The sequence below is a fragment of the Mus pahari genome, chromosome 12 (assembly GCF_900095145.1).
Source record: "Mus pahari chromosome 12, PAHARI_EIJ_v1.1, whole genome shotgun sequence".
NCBI lineage: Eukaryota > Metazoa > Chordata > Mammalia > Rodentia > Muridae > Mus > Mus pahari.
Genome location: NC_034601.1, coordinates 35,347,687 through 35,367,936, shown reverse-complemented (window position 1 = coordinate 35,367,936; position 20,250 = coordinate 35,347,687). Strand labels below are relative to the sequence as shown.

At 37.4% G+C, this 20,250-nt stretch overlaps 1 protein-coding gene and 1 pseudogene across 2 annotated transcripts in view; one reads left to right on the top strand and one right to left on the bottom strand.

Moving 5' to 3' along the window:
• Lsamp (limbic system associated membrane protein) overlaps positions 1-20,250 on the bottom strand; it is a 2,126,592-nt gene that overhangs the window by 1,646,677 nt on the left and 459,665 nt on the right. The gene's annotated exons all lie outside the window — the stretch shown is intronic.
• Positions 16,249-20,250, top strand: part of LOC110329415 — a 96,934-nt pseudogene continuing 92,932 nt past the window's right edge.

Sequence of the window (20,250 nt, the reverse complement as noted above, 5' to 3'; positions counted from 1 at the left end):
ATTATGGACCTAGAACAGAAGATACAGGAATTTTTAGAGCAACATAAACAACAGAATGAGAAATTTAAGACTCAACAACCTCGCCTAGTGGAAACACTAGAATTGAAGGCACAGGAATTTATAGGTCATAATAAGTGACATAGAGAGATAAGAATGAAGGAAGAAGAGGTGGAAGAAAGATGAAACAAAACGACATGGCTTAGAAAAGCCACAAGTAACAAGGGGTCTCACAGCTGGGAATAAATTAGTATAATGATAGATCTGCCCAATATAGGATATAGCTTATAAATATAACAACTATGTTGTGTGTTTTTCATAGGGAGTTATTTAGGTAAGAAATTACCACAAAGTTGGCACCCAATATGGGGGGGTGAGGGAGGGAGCGAGCGAGCAAGTGAGAGAGAGAGAGAGAGAGAGAGAGAGAGAGAGAGAGAGAGAGAGAGAAATACTGTGTCTTTACATATGTTGCTTTAGCCAAATGTCCTTGGTATATTCAATACACATTGTGGTAGATTAGTTCTCCCTGTACCTTTGTTACACTAGCACTCATAAAACAAAGACTATGACTATAAAGTATATTTTGTTTGTGTACTTAGCTGAGAAAGTCAGGTATTCTTTAGACAAACTGAAATCTAGGTTCAGAAAATCTTGGCTTTATTCTGATGTACAGAAATCATAGTATGTCTAGAATCCCCTGCTAAAAATCAGAATCCCATGCACTTTTCATGAAGGCAGACTGAGAATTCTGATGGTGCAGACTGTATTAGCAAGGGGTTGAGGCAGGTAGGTAGAAAGCCATGTGAATTCTTGTCTGTCTATTAAAGCTTGTGATTCTTAAAGGTCAGAATATCCAAAAGACAATTCACAGGCCACATGAAACTCAAGAAGAAGGAAGATGGATGCTCTAGTCCTTTTATTTTTTTTCCAAAAACATTTTTTATTAGATATTTTCTTCTTAGAAGGGGGAACCCATACCCACGGGAGGAAATACAGAGACAAAGTGTGGAGTAGAGACTGAAGGAAAGGCCATCCAGAGACTGCCCCACCTGGGGACCTATCTGATATACAAGTCACCAAACCCAGACACTATTGGGGATGCCAGCAAGTACTTGCTGACAGGAGTCTGATATACCTATCTCCTGAGAGGCTCTGCTAGAGCCTGCCAAGTACAGAGGCAGATGCTCACAGCCAACCATTGGACTGGGCACAGGATCCCCAATGGAGGAGTTAGAGAAAGGACTGAAGGGACTTGCAACCCCATAGGAAGAATAACAATATTAAACAACCAGACCCACCAGAACTCCCAGGAACTAAACCACCAACCAAAGAGTATACATGGAGGGACTCATGGCTCCAGCTGCATTTGTAACAGAGGATGGCCTTGTCAGACATCAATGCAAGGACAGGCCTTTGGTCCTATGATGGGTCCAGGGCCCAGTGTAGGGGAATGCCAGAGCAGGGAGGCAGGAGTGGATGGGTGGGTGAGTGGGTGGGGGAACAACCTTATAGAAGCAGGGGGAGGTGGATGTGATAAGAGGGTTTCAGGGGAGGAAAATGGAAAGGGGGATAACATTTGAAATGTAAATAAAGAAAACATCCATTTTTTAAAAAACAAAAAAGAAAGAAAGAAAGAAAGAAAGAAAGAAAGAAAGAAAGAAAGAAAGAAAGAAAGAAAGAAAGAAAGGAAGGAAATCAAACTGTGCCCCCTTGTGTTGGGTAAAGGTATTTTATTTTATTTCATCTGCAGTTAAATACTCTTATCTTGTTACCCTTTTCAGTGAGTGAATGAATTATTGTATTTTTCGATATTTATTTTCCCCTATTTTTTATGATTCAATTTGTCTCTGACCAATTCATCTACAAGCACTTTATCTTTCAAATGTAATTTTTCACATGGCCTTTGTTATATTATTCACTTTAGAAATTTTTGGATTATAGACTCATAATGTATTTTCTTGGCAAATCACTATCATCCAATTAAGAATAACTAAGATTTAAAGGTCAGAAGAACAAAACATAGCAGTAAGACCTGACATCAATTTTGGAAAAATTTGAAAACTTTAACAAAAAATAATATTTCTTAGATTTCCCTTGAACTACCCTCAATCACTGATTAAGATTATATTTTCACTCTTCTGGTCAGTGATAGAAACAGATGTTCCTTAAAATTTATTTATGGACTATGGGGAGAGAGTTTGTTTAGTAGAATGCTTTCTTAACATGCATGAAGCCTTGGGTTTCACCCCCCCCCCCGAACTTCATAAATATGATAGAGGCAGGCATCTCTGTTACCTGGGCAACAAGAAAGAATAGTCAGGAGGACAGAAGTTATAGAGTGCTTTTTTACATAGAGAATCCAGACCAGACCAGGCTACAGAGACTCAGAGAAAGAGGAAGGAGAGAGAGAGAGAGAGAGAGAGAGAGAGAGAGAGAGAGAGAGAAGAAAAGAGGAGAGGATAGGATAGGAGAGGAGAGGAGAGGAGAGGAGAGGAGAGGAGAGGAGAGAAGGGAGGAAGAGAGAGGAGTTGAATCATAAATGATTAAAGCCACTCTCTTAAACTGTAGAAAATAATCTACCTATTTAAATAATAATTCAATGTATGATCTATTTCATACAGCATTTTGACAGGTGAGAAGGAGAAAACATAAATATTAAAGTAAAATGAAAAACATTAATGCTATATAGGTATTTTCCTGAAATTTTAACATTCTTAACTGGAGGGAGGAAGAAGATTCATCAAGTATCAGGAAGATCATAAAACCTACATGGTTCAGGAAACTGAGAATGTCACATGATTTACAAAGTTCCTCTCCTAGTTTTAGAAGCAACAATGAAGCTCTGGGTTAAGGGGACAACACTGGTTAAGGGTTAAGTGGCTCTGGTTAAGCCTAGTTACAACACTGAGATCCAAGGGTGCAGTTTTCAGGCAGCGTCTGCCATACTTATGTAACCCCTCACTTACGTAAGTAACCCCTAAAATCTGTTGTTTTTTTAAAGCTATATTTGGATGGAATTGTTTCTGTGGACTACCCTCAGTGCTCTCACGGTGTCAATAGATGACTCATCACATCTCCCCAGGAAAGCCATGCAACAGTGACATGAGGTAAACACTGAACGTCAGGAGAGCATGACTTAATAAAACTAAATACAGTAATTCAAAGAATCAACAATAATAATGAATAACATGAAAACACTTCAATTATAATAAGAGTTGATTCTATTATAGGGTAAAATTAAAGCAACAATTTACAAATAGGTAGAGATTAGTGCACTTTGGTAATTAATTAATCCAAAACTGTAGTGAGAGACCAGGGGACATTTTACTCCAAAGGCTGATGACCTTGCTACAGAGTAAGCTGGAAAAAGAAATGCCTTTTCTGTGTGAAAGAAATTATTTGAATACAGAGGCAGGGACCTCTGTTTAGGAGAGAGAGAGAGAGAGAGAGAGAGAGAGAGAGAGAGAGAGAGAGAGAGAGAGAGAGAGAGAAAGCTGCAATGGACAGAACAGTATATACGTATTGTATGGAATGTGTAGAATGCAGATTCCTCACCAGGAATTTACTTTATCACTGAGCACCAGATTCATAGATTTGAAGAAAGAGGATGTGTGTTTGTTCTCAAACTCATTTAAAAAATTTTATTCAACCTAATGTCCGAATGGAGACCATCAAGGCCAAAAGATATGGGAAAACATGCCTATAGCCACGCAGACCTTGGCTGGAAGAAATATGCCAAATATCTGCTTTTCCAACCTCTTTCCATGGTGAGGCTGCTTCCCTGTACTGTGAGCCATGTCAATAGGAATTTCCATTTCTGAGAAGCACAATAGCCCCATCCAACATCTGGATTGGAAAGAGCCCTCTTTTTCTACCAGTGAAATGCAAAAGCTCCAGCAGTCATGCTATTTCAAGGCTTCAGTTACAAAGGCATGCCTGATTTTCCTCTTAACAACTCTAGGTCATGTTCATTCTGCTACAGACTCCCATGGTAGTTTACATGGAGTGTGTTGCCCTTGAAACCTCAGAGCACTCTGGTGTGGTTATGACCACATAAAGGGGCTGTTAAAGGGAAGCTCTGCCCTTCACGAGTATGGGAACGTTTGCTCTTCACTTCTTTGTGGGTTTTGTTTACCTAGACTGTGATGGTAGGATCTTGCTCTGGATTTTAATTCTTCATTATTTGTATTAACTTCTGGCATGAACAACTAAAACAAAGTACATAATGAAACTTCCAAACTTCCCATGAAATGATGCAGTAAATGAGGATTGATGTGCGTGTGTTTGTGAGTGTGCATGAGCATGTGTGTGTATGTGTAAGTGTTGTGCATGTGCCATTGTGGAGGCTACAGGACACCTTGAGGAAGTCAATCCTTTGCTTCCACTTTTATTAGCATGTCAGACTAGGAAGCAAGTCACATTCCTCCTGAACCTGCTCCCTAGTCCTCAACATTGTGTATGTGCTCTGTGTGTTCTATGTTTCCCAATACCTCATACCTAGGATACAAAACAATTTCAACTTTTAATGCACTTGCAACAGCTTCTTCAGAATCATTCAAATAAATGTGCAAGCTATTCTACTAACTGCCTTTTTCCTAATAGAGGTTTTAATGTGTGTCTACAACTTGTTGATATATGTGATTCTCCAAACAGGTGGATGAAACCATTTTGATTAGAAAGAAAACCAATTTAAGATTATATATATATATGTGTGTGTGTGTGTGTGTGTGTGTGTGTGTAAATTATATGTTGTGTATAATTATATAGTCTTATATATATGTACTTATATATGTACATATATATTGACATATACTTGTATATAATGATTCATTATTTGATGATAATTTCACATATTATAAGCTCTGGATGATCCTACAATTGTGAATTTTTAAGCCAAATATATGTGTGCACAAGACTTAAATTCAGGAGCCTTGGCCTATCTCTGTCCCCGAAGGATTAAAAGTACACACTTTTCTAGATCTTGGTTCAAAGTTTTAAGTAGGTGATTTCTCACTTTTCTTGCATTCTTGAAATCTATATCTATTCCTATGAAGTTCTTTAAAACATATGTGAAAAAAAAACTTTGAATAAAAATATGTTCAAAGAAAGCACTTTGGAAAATTATCCTGGCATATCTCTGATTTTACACAGTGTTTACAGGAACTTGGAGATAAGCTTTGTCACATGCCCTCTCGAAGCAAAACCTGGAAGATCTGTGTTTTTACCCCAAGGAGGAGCATGCAGCTGCCAGCTCTTGGCTGCTGCCCATGTGTGCATCAACCCTGGGTATGGTGCAAGTAAACACTGACCAAAGATATCTTCTACTGGGCACTTGGCATTTGGCTCTGAGCCTTAGTATTCCTTGTCTTCTGGGTCTACTTTCCTCCAGGCAATGGACTGACAAGATTATAGACACCCATAGTCCCTCACTAACTTAACTGATATACCCATCACCTAATTTCAGGCTTCAAAAACTACCATTTAGGTTATTTTGCTAACCTATCAGCTGTTATCTTTACAAGTTCTCTCTCTTTTTTTATTAGACTCTCAATTACATTTTCTTAACTATAGTTCTGATATTATTTTAAAGCAAGCCAATTGACTTTCCATTAGCTATCAAATAAGAGTTGAATCTCTTGGACTAGTACAGAAATATTCGAAAACTTGCTTCTAAACATGTTTCTTATCTTCATAGTTGTTCCTCAAATTACAATCTTCCAGTCCAGTTCAAAGTCCATACTTTCTTCAAGCCCTAATCTGCTGTTAGAACAAATATTTGGGACCTGAAAATAGATACAATTTTAGTATCCATATGTTTCTAGAATTAACTATACTTTCTTATAAATTTGTTACAGGACTTTTTACTTGAAGTAGGGAGAAGGTTAATTTCCCTTCAACACCATAAACTCATATGCAAAGTGACAATGCACATTTCAAACAACTAGATGGTTTACCTTTTCCAAAAATTAAAGCAGATATCCCCTTCCTCTGAGGAGAACTATACAGAGATAGAATCATTTTTGTAATCTGTAACTGAATATTAATATCAGAGAGCATGTTACATTTGAGTATCTCTTTAAAACTCATTGCAAATTCCTTTAGCTATTTCTTTAGAGGAAAATGTTATCAAATTATAAGGCATTTCAATTTCAGAAAATGCTTTTATATACTTAATAAATTTCTTTTAGGTTAAAAAATGATATTTTACCACTTTAATCCAATAATCATTCCTTTGCTTGGCTATTGAATTTGTGCTTTTTTTTTTCTTTTGAGACATGCAAGATATAATATCTACCCCCTCGATCAGCAAAAGTCAAGAGATTTCTTTAGTTTCAAATAAATATACAATCCCATCCATCAAGGTGAAAACAGGACTAAATACATATCAGGAATAAATAACTCCATTAGTCAGAAGAATAGACCCATCAATCAGCACCTGAGGTCAAGTATTTGACAGATGCCAATGAGCTCTTTCCAATATCATCTCTTTGAAATGAGGACATCAACAGAGTCAGTCAAGGTGATCCCAAGGGGATAGACCAAACTAATCAGCCAGAAGGGTGCCAGCTGGTTTTCTCGAGGTTTCAGGATGGAGTGGAAACAAAATGCACTCTGGGATGTTCTAATTGACCCAAAGAAGAGAAACTAGTGAACTGAGCAAAACTATTTAACGTTTTCAGAATAAGTGCCACTTAAAGGTCATTCAAAGATATCAGAGGATAGAAAAATATAAATATTTGCCATTACCATAAATCTTGTTTGGATCCCCCTTGCCTTTTTAAGAAGACTAAACTATAACAACACAACACTGAACCAAGCCCTCCCCTGAATGTTTAGGGGGATATTGAGGGAATATTTTGTCTTTTAGTAAATGTTTTTGAAAGTGAATAAATGTTTAACAGATTATTCCTAATTATATACATTTCTATATGATAGATATTCTGTTTCAAATATGAAAGGATTATTTACTCCTTTATGAGGTAATTTATTGATTTTATAGACAAGTTAATCAATCTCCTCAGCCTGTCTGTCTGTATATAAATATATCTGGAAATGATCTATAAAGTCACATACAAATGTGTGTGTGTGTGTGTGTGTGTGTGTGTGTGTAAAGACACATATTTTTTTCCTCCTGTCTCTTCTTGGCTCCCACAGATAATTCTTCTTATTTCCCTCTAATAGCAAATAATGAAAGAGAGACAGTCTCCTAACTAGAGCCCTTTCCCCAAACCTACTAACCTATAAGTCCTACTCTTCTTCATGAGCTATAAAATATTATTTTTCAGTCCAATGGAACACATCCTACTGGGCACAATTTCAGACACCGAGTCGATTTTAGATAAGTGAGCATTTACAACCCTAGTACTATTACTTTTAAAAGGCCAACCAAAATTCCCAACAAGCAATGTATCATTGTTCGCCTAAAAAGGATAGCGCACTGGGAATAAACAGCGGGCGTCAGAGAATGAACTCAGCAACCACAAACAAATTACCAGAGACATGTACCATCCTGAGAGGTAGAGAATTATGGAGGCAATATTGCATGATGGGATATGTAAGTATAGCCTTGGAGGACCACGTGTGGCTAAAAACCAATTAAGGAAAGCACTTAAGAAAATTGCTTTCCACTGTCTGGATGAGAATTTATCACAAGGCATGTTTTTTAAGCGAAAACCTGTGCGTGTAAACCTGGACAACGTGTTCTGTCCAAGGTGACACGGAAAGGCAAATGAGACACCTAAAATGAAAAATCTTGATTCCAGCCTCCTGATCTAATCACCAGACACCTTGATCTGCAGAGATCTAACGCAGAGCAGAAGCACAGGATTGGAGAGGTCAGCGTTAGGATTGCAGCTGCCAACTGGCAGCAACAGAAGCAAAACTGACTGCTTCGTAAAAAGCAATACAATCTCATCAATAAAGACAGAGCAAGGGGAAGAAAGTTCAACCACACACATCAGGAAGAAAAGAGCGTTTTCCATTAAAACGGCTCTTGATAATCACTAGTAGTCTTTAAAGATCACATGACTTATGCCCTCTTTAATCCCCACATCCTGGCAGAAGGAAGGAGCAGGCAATTTCATCCATTATGCCTTCGTCTTGTCTTTTAAAAAGCCATTTCAGTATGATTTTTCTTACTCAATTAAAGTTTTACAGAGCGTTTGCTAAATATCAAGTGCGGTGAAGGGGATAGAAAAGTAGTTGAAGTGTATTGCTGCCTTTCTCTGGGAGCCCGAGCCCGTTGCTCATGAATGTTTTAGCAACACATCCAAATACAGAGTGTAAGTGTTCTATGGGAGATTAGGTTGAAGTCCCGCAGGAACACAGGAGCTGGAAGGAATGGCGTGAGATCATGGCAAGGAGCGCGATGTGCTACTGTGGTGGCATAAACTGTAGCTGAGAAATAGGCAGCTATGACTGGATAATACAGGAGAGAGGAGAAGGCCGGGCAAAGAGGAAAACTTGTGCACCAATTCTTCTTCGAGTACAGAAAGAATTTCCTGCTTGAGACATCCATTTTTCATAGCTACCCCGGGCTTATTTCTTACTAGTTGTTTCAAATTTAATCTCAATCGTCCTTATTGACATATAGATAATAATTTTATCTCCCTTTTTAAAGTGCTAGTAGCAAAATGAAAATGAGGCATCCTATGTAAAGACTTGAATAAAAAATTATAATTTGTGAGTTTCAAATGTAATTACCTATTGCATTCATAACATAAGCTTTTTCCTTTTCCTTGTTGAGGATGATTTGGTTAAGACCACAACACAGGCACTACTCACTGAGGAGAAAGAAAGGGTCAGGCACCATCAATGACAGTGTCTCTCTGATCTTTCACATGCTTAAATGCCACCCTTATTAGTTGAATTAGCTCTCTGTTCTCTGAGAGGGAAATGTTCTATTAGCCAGCCACTGTAGAAGAAAGATGCACAAAACAGGTTCAACTGGTAATAGCCGTAGAGAGTGCAGGACTCAGGACACAAGAGCAGGCATATTTTGATCTTCAGAAAAATTTAGTGTCACAACTAAGGTCATTTAGAGCAATAGGGTGTTAGAGGTTCGTGTAATTCTGGAAGGATTTTGCTAAGGTAAAATTTTTTGTCTACTCATAAACCCAGGAGTCTGTACTTGGGAAATGATTGGATAATATTAGAACACAATGTTTCAAAAGTCTGTACTATGGTTAAGTGATAGGACAACTGAGGCTTCAGATGGCATATAAATCATGAAGAGTAAAACCTGATTCATCTCTGCATAGAAAAACTTCCTTTCCTGCTACCAATTAAATTGAAACATGCTTTATAGAGAAGGAGGAGAGACGACAATTACCATTAAAATGACTGGTTTTGAATCCTATCAGTATCAGATTTTGGATCAGCTAGGTAGCTCAGTGTACCAAGATATTTTCTGACCAAGGTCCTATTGCTAGCACCCATATGACAGAAAAATAGATTTGACAACAATCTATTTTTGTCAAAATAGATTTCACAAAAAATAGAGAGATAACTACAATTTGTCATGTGAAAATGCTCTCTCTCTCCTCTCTCTCTCTCTCTCTCTCTCTCTCTCTCTCTCTCTCTCTCTCTCTCTCTCTCCAAAAATAAACACATTACACACACACACACACATATTGCATACACACATACTCCATTCACATACATTTACTGGGAAAAAGAATTTTAAACTACTCTGAGTGGAACTTTTGAAAATGACTCAGAGAGAATGAGAGAGAGTGAAGAGAGTGTGAGAGAAAGTGAGAGAGAAAGAGTGAGGGGGGGATGCACATGTATGTATGTGTGAGAGAGTTTTGCAAAGATAGGCTTTGCAGAATGTATGTGTCTAAATATAACCTGAATTTGTCATTTGAGGATTCCCAGTATAGTTTGAAAAGTAATTAAGACTGAATCACCCATTGAAAACTGACAGATGTCCATCCTTTCTTGGGAAGTGAGAGGAAGTGGGGAAATTAATTTCTTACTACATCAATTGCTTTATAAAGATGAGCCTGAAAAAAATGTAGGAAGTTTTCCTGAACCCAATCTTCTCTGTTTATAATCATGGTAACAAAGATTAATTTTATACACAGAGAGCAATGCTATTTTTGCATGGTCTTATTATAACTAAATTGTTTTGAAATTTTCACTTCCATGAGAGAGTGACAGAAATTTTACATCCTCTTTGATCAATAGAATGCAATAAACTTCACTTCCTCTATAAAAGGTCAGTGATGAAATATTCTCATAATCTATATGAATATAGACAGAAATATTATTTAATGGTTGACAAAAGTAACTTAATATTTTATATTAACAAAATTATTACTCAAATTCTGACAATAAATATTGTTAAGTAGAAAGCACAATGCATGGAGACAAAGAATGTCTTGGATGTCAATACAGAGAAGCAGAGCAAAGGCCCTGATGTTATATACATTCTAGCTGGCACACTACTCTGGTACTTACTAACTGAGCCATCCTCCTTGTTTATCCTTCAAGGATATTTCCTCTAACTTAAAATCAGGATGGTATTACCCAGGTCAGAAAGTTGATAGAAAAAAATAATTTATTGCCTATTTATTTGGCATAAAGCAATGCCCTGGTAAATAGCATTCATTATCATTGCCATTCTTATTAAATATCAATTTTAAGCCACAAAGCAAGAATGTGGCAGAGTTGGATATTTAAGTCAATGTCTGCTGTTTGTGTCTATTGCTCCTAATGCTTCCCCCCACTAGAGCTTATAAATTTCACAGGAAATATTGTATGCTTCTGTTCTTCTTCTATTTTGTTCAAGTATTAAGCTAATGATGATGGGATTCACAAGCCCTATATGAGCTTAGAAAATCTCTTTAGAGCGTAGCCTGAACAGGCTCTGGCAACAGTCCCATATGGTAGAGCAAAGCATGCTCTCTCTCTCCATGTCCGATGACAAATAAGGTGAATTTGGGAGCATGTGGTGAGGCTGCATAGACCACATCAAATTCATTTCATTTGTGAAATCAACTGAGAGAAATGACTGTGTGTTTGCCAGGCCCTTCCTGATGGCAGCATGAGCACCTGTCACCACAAGGTCAATGGTGACCCCCTGAACCATGTCAGTGCCCTGCAAAGCAAAAGATAAGGGACTAGCTGGCTCCAGTATGCTCCCGCTGACAATAGAACAGCTTTCTCTGTGCTTTGCAGGTGAAATCATGGCAGTGCAGGTGGTTCTCCAACCAATGGATGCTATTAAACCTCCCTTAATCTGAATGAATGGATATTGCTTAAGTGCCACGTGCAGTCTAAGTCCTATAAATGCAGTCAGGTGCAAATTGTGAGGACTGTGTCTTCCACCTTTTTCCCTTTCGACTTGTTCATCATTTCAAATAAGCTTAATTCAAACTCTCTTACCCCCTCAATTCTAAGAGCAGTTGTCAATTGATGCAGAAGATTAGTAAACTTCTTTATATATTCTTGAAACAGTTTCATTGAAATCTATATCTATAACTTCCTCAATGCTTCACGCCAATGAGAATTCATTAAGCAACCATTCAGGCATCTCTGAAATGTCTGCGATGTGTTTCATAGTCTGATTTATATAAGGAAATCCAATGCAAATTAGCAAACACATGCCTAACCCACTAATGCTACAGCTTACAGAATTAAAACATAAAAATCTAGGTAAGTTTAGAGAATACTAGTAAGACACCACTATGAAGTATAGAGGAGAAAGGATAATTAGGAGTTTGTGCCTATGCAAGAAGATGAATTACAATTTTAAGCTAGCTTAATTAGAAAAGAATTTGGGGGTAAAAATTTGAATGTAAGGGATAATCAAGCAGATAGGTGAAGACATGTTTTCAGTAAACCAAGGAAAAAACAGCTAAGCCTGCTGGGTCATTGTGTCTCATTAACGAAGATCAGTGTGGCAATGATTTGAGCAAGGAAGCAAAGTATCAGGTGAGGGTAGAAACCTGGGGGAATGGGTGGCCTAGAGTCTGCATACATGATTTGGTCTTCATCTGTGAATAGACACCAAGTCCCTCATTGACCTGTAAGAGCATTTTCTACATATTTATATGGTTGGAAAAAAACCCACAAGAATGTATAAAATGTAAGTTTATAAGAAAGAAACAATATGAAATTAAAATGCCTGTACCATTGCTAATTCTTATGGGACAAAACAGTACTATCCCTATAACTTTTGGTTGTTTTTAAATTTAAAATGGCAGATTTTAGTAGTGACAAAGACTGTGTGATTTCCAAAGTGTAAAATATCTACCCTCTGAATCTTTTCAGATGAATTAGGCTATAAGAAGAAGTAATGGATGTTATGCTATCGGAAGGCATTACAACAGTAAAAGAAAGAGATCACAGAGTCTTGGAACATGGGGTCAGTGGAAAGGGTCTTGAGAACTGATTTCATGCTAGATGTATTTCGATAGTTAAGCAAAGACAACTGATTAATGTTTTGAATGTGACTTCCCAATAACAACAGAAGAAGGGGATGACTCTACACCATGCGTTATGGTTCTGACATAAATTCTCCTAACAACAGGACCATCCGTTGAACTGTTTCACATTTATTTTATTTAATTTGATGTACTTGTCACTAAGTTGATATTTTGCCACAGTTCATTGTCTCATAGACTTGCTTCTGCATGTTCACAAGAGAGCAACTTTCCTTGCTTGCCAGACTTAATCCTCCAAGATTAAGTAATACCCTTTTCTTCTAGTCTCTTATTTTTCGTATGAAAAATGAAAGTGAGATATAGTGGAGCTAAATATGAAAATTAAAGAGACCCTTTGGATGTCAGTTTTTATTGATCAATCATGAATCAGAAAGTAGCACCTTAGAAATGTAGCTATTGAGAAACTCCTGCATTTCACTTTTAAGGGAAACACTGGAAATGGGTCTCTTAACTAGCAAGCTACTCTTCAGAACAAAATATATTACAATGATGTGAACCAGTAATACTTTTAATCAATATAATCATCCCTCAATGATCATGGAAGAACTAGTTCCCAGCTGTCTGAAAATGCCTAAGTCCCTGAATGTTCACATTTCACATAAGAAATGGTGTAAAATTCGAGGATAACCTATATATCAACATACCCTTTCCATTTGCTTGATAATCTCTAGATTATTCGTATTACTTAATTCAAAATGGAAAGTCTAGATAGATAGCTGGTAATGTGTATTCTTTCAGAGAACAGTGACAAAGAATAGTTTCCAAATAGCTAATAATTTTCAATTTATCTTAGAATGTTTTTGTTCCAATACTGATTGACCACATGGATGTCATACTGTGGCTATAGAAGGCCAGTTGCATTACCTTGTTGGGATGCTATACAAAAAATTGGCACTGATTCCTGTGAAAGAGATGAAAGACAGAAGTTTATTAAAATTGCTCTAGGCATTTTTCAGAGTTTTAGTCTTAAAAATATGTGACTTAACTTACAACATTTTATGCAACCTAAAAAAAAGAAGCTGGTTGTCATTAGGGCTCTGATGGCTTTATTTCTTTGTGCTATAGTTTTTCTAACCATCAGTTTCAACTTTAAAAAGTACAATAAAAGGTAGATATAGCTACCTTTAAGGTTCTTTTTGCTATTTAGCATTTCTTGTGTTTGCAAGTACTCTTGGGGTCCCCTAATATTCAAGAAGTTTAGAAGAGAAGGTCTGACTAGAAACTTTGCCCCCTGTAGCAAAATCCAAGATGCATTTTAAGCAGCACATGTCCTTCCTAACCTTGCTTCTGGTTCCTTTCTTACAAGGCAGGTTGTTTGCATAGAAAAGGTCTTTTTTGCCAAGTCTTTTGTTGTTCCCTGGAACCAGAGGTCAGGCAACTCTGCTTCTAATTTTGCAAACACCAGAACTGGCTAAAGGCTGGAGTGAATGCCAATTACTATACCTGCAGCCAGAAGCCAATTATGTCTCCCTTAAAATAATGTGTGTCCTGCAATTTGAAAGAAGAGGACCATCAAGTCCTCTGGAAGCTGGCAGAAGATTGAGCAGGAAGTGACCAAAAAGGGCAGTATGGTCAGAGAAAGGTCAACACCCAGTATTCATTGAGAGTAACGGTCACAGAAAAACTATAGACCAGTTCAGCTAAACAAGATCTTAGAGATGATGGGGTCAGAAATATATCCTTGGCTCCGACTCTGTCTTTGGAAACAAGAATTACCTATCAGCTGGTACTTTAGATGCCACAAATCAAACTATTTCATTTTTTATATACATTTTGCAAAGAATAATGCAACAAAAAAACAATAAAGCACACAGAGTAAATAAGACAAATAATGGGATGAAATTGAGCTCTACCCATCTCCTTTCTGAATCTCAGAGTAGCTTAAATATATGCCTAGGTTTCCAAATATCTCATGAATGACTGAGAAACATTTACAGTTACCCTTTGAGAATTGTTGATGTAAATAACTCATCCAGTATCAGCAATCAATAAATGGTGATCTTCACTCCTTTGTGAATCATTTTTGGTAATGTAGTGCTTCAACCAATTTCTGTGTTTAATGTGTCCTACAGTTCTCTGAATTCCTACATCTTCCCCTTATGATGAATATATATTACACAGCTCACAGGAGATCCTGTGTGTGCTCATGTATGTATATGTGTTTTCCAATGCTGATTTCTCTGCCCTCATATTTTGCTTTACCCAGACACAGCATTATTGTGCTTATATCAAGAATCTCCTGTCTCAAGTTTCCATAAACAGTTCTTCCCATTTATTCCCTGCTTTGTCAATAAATGTTGCCCACCCAATGGCTGGGGAGAATGGAGACTAGGGCAGGACATATACCAACTAGAGGAAGGAGAAAAGGATGAAAAGGAGATTCATATTAGCCAGGAGGATAGAGGATTTGGAGCCAAGAGAAAGAAGTTTGGAGAGAGATCGTGGAAGCATATTTATCATTAATAATACACAAGTATCTTGGGGTGGGACTGAGAGGTTGCCAGACTACCATAGATCTAAGGTAGATCATTTAAATGTTCAACTACTGCGATGCAGTTTTAAATAAATATTGGTTTATATATGTGACTATTGGGGACTAACATAAAACAAAGAAATGCAGCTGCTGCTGAATCAATTCACTGCTTACATTTATATTAAGAATAATAACTTCACATATATGAGTCAGGAGAAATTCTTGACCTTAGACCATATGTTCACTGGAAATACAATCTCAGTCTACTAAGATGTTCTTCTCAAGCCCCATGAAGAACAGGCAGAGATATCATTCCTTATCTGGCCAGGTAGAAGTCAACGTTTTTTGTTTGTTTGTTTGTTTGTTTGTTTGTTTTGATTTTGTTTTTTNTTTTTGTTTTTGTTTTTGTTTTTGTTTTGTTTTACTGTTTCTCTTTTCCTTCCTGGAACAAGCAAGAATGCAGAAAAACAGTAAGATAGCTAAGTTTACCAGGTCTGTAACTAGTTTTCTTAGACACAGCACTCTTATTCCTAGGATGTGAAGTCTGAAATAGCCTTTGAGACCACCAAGCCACTAGGTACATTTGTATGCTAGGAACAGACAAGGGAAAAGGAGGGAATTGCATGGCTGAGACATCTCCTCCAGAAAACTCTAGTCTTTCCTGAGCACACTAGATGAGGTGCTGCCCTTAGGCACTGCCTTACATTAATTGATGATTAATCTAAGGGGGAAAGGTCGTTTCAATTTTTTTCTTCATCTGTCCAAATACCATGAAAAGCCACACATTATATTTGCATCTGTCACAAATCTCTGCTCTACTGGCACATTTAAAAGTCATGATGTCACTACCATTAATCAGACTCCCAGGTGTCAGGCTTCCGTGTCGAGTATTAATCACCAATGTCTGCCGACATGTGTACTTGGAAAGGCTGAGTTTAGATGTATAAGCATGATTCACTTTCACAAGAAACATGATTGAAGATGCATTGCCATATCTCCCTACTTCAAAATCTCTCACCATTGAGCTTGTAGGAGATGTCTGGCATCTCTGAGATATTTCAGCTATCCTGAAACAGAATCCTGGTTTAGAGGTCTTAAGAAAGCCAGCGATGAGGATCATGCTTCAAGAGTTTTTGTCTCCTATACAAGGATCTTATCCTTGATCTCTCTGAAGCGGGCTGCAAGAGTAGAAGGGACTTCACAGGGAGGGGGAAAGGCCAGGATTCCAAAGGACTGTAACCTCAAACAGTGCTTAGGATTAGGCCCTAGTACATGGCTTCCATCAGACCCTGCTCTCTGCTTGATTCTGAAATAAGCTTCGAAAGGATGCATTTGCTTGTGGGCTCTGATGCTATTAAGGCACTGACCACACCACGAAACAGCTACACTGTAAGTTAAATACAGCCACTGTGAAGGAAATTCATTGTTTTTCAAGAGGATGAAGTAGAAGATAGGAAACCAGGTAAAAATAACCAAGACAAAGTCACATCAAACCAAGCACAGGAATTGTTACTACAGAATCAGGGGGAGGGGCGGGGATATAAAAGTAAGTTTTATAGAATGTTAAACACTGCATATGAAGAAGGCTATAGAAGAAGGTCTTAAGAAGCAGAGCATGGGAATCAGATAAGCTTTAACCTCTCAACATGGATCCCCTTGCTTATTTACTTTCCTCAAGAGCACTGTTCTCCTGATCATATAGGTCAGATTTTCCTGGATTATGATTATCTTGGACACCCTATGAGCACAAGCTTCTACTTGGTCAGCTTTGGACCAGAGTACAGATCCAGCTGTGGATCATCTTGCTGTCTTCCCTCCATAATTAAAAGAGCCTCAATGTTTTAACTATTTGTATCCTATATTATTAGGAGACTATTATTATACCATTTAAACAGTACAAATGCCCATTACGGATGTAAGCATTGCATCATAAATTTTGCTTTTATTAAATTTATTTTCTCAATTTCATACATAAGATTTTGCTTATATCATTTTCACTTATTCTTCCTCCCTTAAACTCTTATCACCTCAAGGTTCTCTCAAATTCATAACCTTTTCTTTAATTATAGTGTATACACACACACACACACACACACACACACATACCTTGCAGAGTCCATTTAGTGTTGTTTCCTGTGCATTGCATCTCATTGCTTTGAAAGAAAAGTGATTAAGTTCTAGTCTATTCTATTTCAGATCTTGTTTCTAATACATCTATCAGGAAAAAAAAAACATAGTTTCCCCCTTCAACATCTATCATTAAAATTCACAGTCTCTTTTCCACCCACTTCTTCATTTCTCATACACCCTGGGAGTGACATGCTTCTTCTCCCTATGGAGACTGGTGAGAGAGAAACCATTACTACTAGATGACCAAGGCTAGGTTCTTGCACACAGTCATCATGATCTGCATCAAAAAACGAATGAACCTAAAACAAAGTAAATAAGGTAAAATAGAAGAAGTGGTACAAGATGTGCCTACTACACCCAAAATTCTGGATCCAATAACTAGGAACGAAAAACAAATAGCACCATCAGCAGCAAATCGTCCCAAAGATATAGTGTTTGTGGAGACAAATGTTTGTATCCTGACTCAACTGCTGTGAAATATTTACATGTACAGAATGAAACACCACATCGTACTCCATAAATATGTATGGTTGGTGATTTCACTTATCAGTTAGATTAATTTAAATGAGATGTAAAGATAACTCAATATAAAGCAGATGGTTCTAGAAACACGGATGAAAATTTTACCATTATCTGTCTTCCTTATGTATTACTCAATTTGTCCTAAATCTCTTCCAATGAAAATTTCAAGATGAGAGGAAAGTAAAAAAGAGGTCCCGAGAGCTGAGTGTCAGCTGTATCCCTCACAGCATACCTCTGTGATAAACGAATCACAGTGCTAACCTTCAATGTGCAGTTAAGAAAGAGTGATAAACAGATTCCTAAGCAATAAATAAATAAATAAATAAATAAATAAATAAATAAATAAATAAAAGTGAGGTACTCTCTGGACCTGTAATATTAGCCCATCAAATCCAAAAGCATCTTTTCTGCTCCTTTGGCAGAGGAGTTGGATTCAAGAAGAGAAAGGGAGATTTGACCTATTTTGTGAAAATGGGATTCTAGAATCTAATGCTTAGAAGTTTGTTTAGATATGGTCATGATGTCTATTCAACTCACTTGTCATGGACAAGGTAGATAATTATCAGATGAAGTGTACTTGAAATTTCAACCAGCATTAGGGAGATATGGATATATACTAATAAACAAGCCTCATGTTAAGTGATAAATTATATGGGAATATTTTAGAAGTCTTTAGCAAAAACCATGTTTGAGATATGCTTGTGGCCCTCTCTACCCTCTTCACAGCGGTGACACTACCGTTTGGTACATAAGCACCAAACGGAACAGGAAACATAATTGTACCATAGGGTGTTCCCTCAATCTTGGCTAGGAGGTATTATTCTGTCCACGTAAAGTAAAAGTTCATGTGTCACTAGTGTGACAAATGTGTGCAAATATGCATACTTTAAAATACCCGAAATTCTCTGTATCTCAATAAGCAGATCACATTTTACTTTTGACTAAAGCATGACTGCATAGCTATCTATGCACCTTCCTCCCATTCCCATCATAAAATCCTGGAAAAGACCGAATTTGCTATAATTAGATGGAAAGCAAGATAGGGGAATTTATCCTTTTTTGCTTCAACACTAAGGGATGGGAGGAAACTAATTTACAGTGGACTTTCGGCTCTTATCACAAGAACACTCCATTTTTATTACTATCTCCTTCATACATCCACACATCCTCTACAGAAACCCTTAGTCATTAGATGGTGGCCTAGAGGAATGAGTATCTCAGGAGAAGTAGGCTGGTCAGTTTGATTCTCAAGTGCCCCAAAAGAACCACATACCATCAGTATCCTCAGACTAGGAGATTCTTTATCCTTGATCTTTGGGCTTTGTCCTCTGTACATCACTTTCCCACAAGAACCTATCTATCCTTTTAGAAGCAGGAAGGGGCTGGTTTTCTCCAGCAGTGAGGAAAGCTCTAATTTGAATCAGAGAGGTTCTTCTACATTTGCTATAAGGGTCCCTTCCTGGATCCCCCACCTTTTTTCTTGATCTGTTTCCTTCCTAAGACAATGAAAGAGAAGCATGATCCTGCCTCCCCTTTGTAGCTTCAGTCTCAGTGCTCTGGCCATGAGTGAGGGCTTTGCCTCCTTCACTTTTAGAGTATCCTCTTTGTTTCTCTGTTCATTCTCCTAGACTGTAATTCATTATGGCAGACTGGTTTCATTTTTCTGTGTTGAAAGGATGAATAAATAATAACAATATTTCATAAGTAGCTTTGTTATTAACATATTTAATCAAGTATGCACATAGATATTAGCTATTTTACACATACAGCAGCACCAAGAAAACAAGTTAATGTTCCATCCTCCATATAAAGCTTCAACCAAGAAGAATGGGGAAAGCATCTGTCGTAGTCCCTTTCATAGCAAGGACAAGATCACCTTGTAATGGCAGAATTTGGTGGCCCTGAATAGACAGCAACAGCATTACAGCTTTATGATTGGCCAGGAAAACCTTCTATTGGCTTCTTTTAAAGTACAAAAGAAAAAAAAAAAAAACGTATTAGGGATTGAAGAGATGGAGGGACTTTATTATGGCATCTGGAAGCGGCTAAAGGGAGAGGGCAATGCTGTATTTTTGCTGTGGATAGAGATGGATAAAAATAAAATAAAATGGACCTTCCATTTATGACTACTGACAGAGAATTAGACCAGAGGCATAAAAGAGAAGAGAGAAAAAAAGCAACTAATAAATAGAAGAATTGGAAAGGTTTTTAGTGTAGAACCAATCCCAGATTATTAGAAAAAGTATATCAGATAAAAACACTATTTCTCAATGTTCCACTCCAAGTAATTCAAGGAAACTTTAGCCTTCCAGGGTTGGCTATGAAAATAGAGCCATCACTCTGACCGGACAAAGAGCAGCATTACTTTGGACACTCACTAGGGTTTTGAAAGGTATACAAGCATTTTTTAAATTAATCCCATTTCTCATTGATTTCCACTAAAAATGAAAGATACGACATTGTAAAAAATTTGTCTCCATTTTAGAGAAAAAAGTAAGCTTGATAATTGCACTATTTATTCCAACATTGACCCTTTGTTAATGGGACGGCTCCCTGTACATCCTCGAGTGCCTCTTGGACTCCTCAGCTAAAAACTAATCTGACCTCCAGCTAATCCACCCCAATGAATGGAGCCTCCTGCTCCCAGCCATGGTAAAAGCAGCTGCTAACAGACTC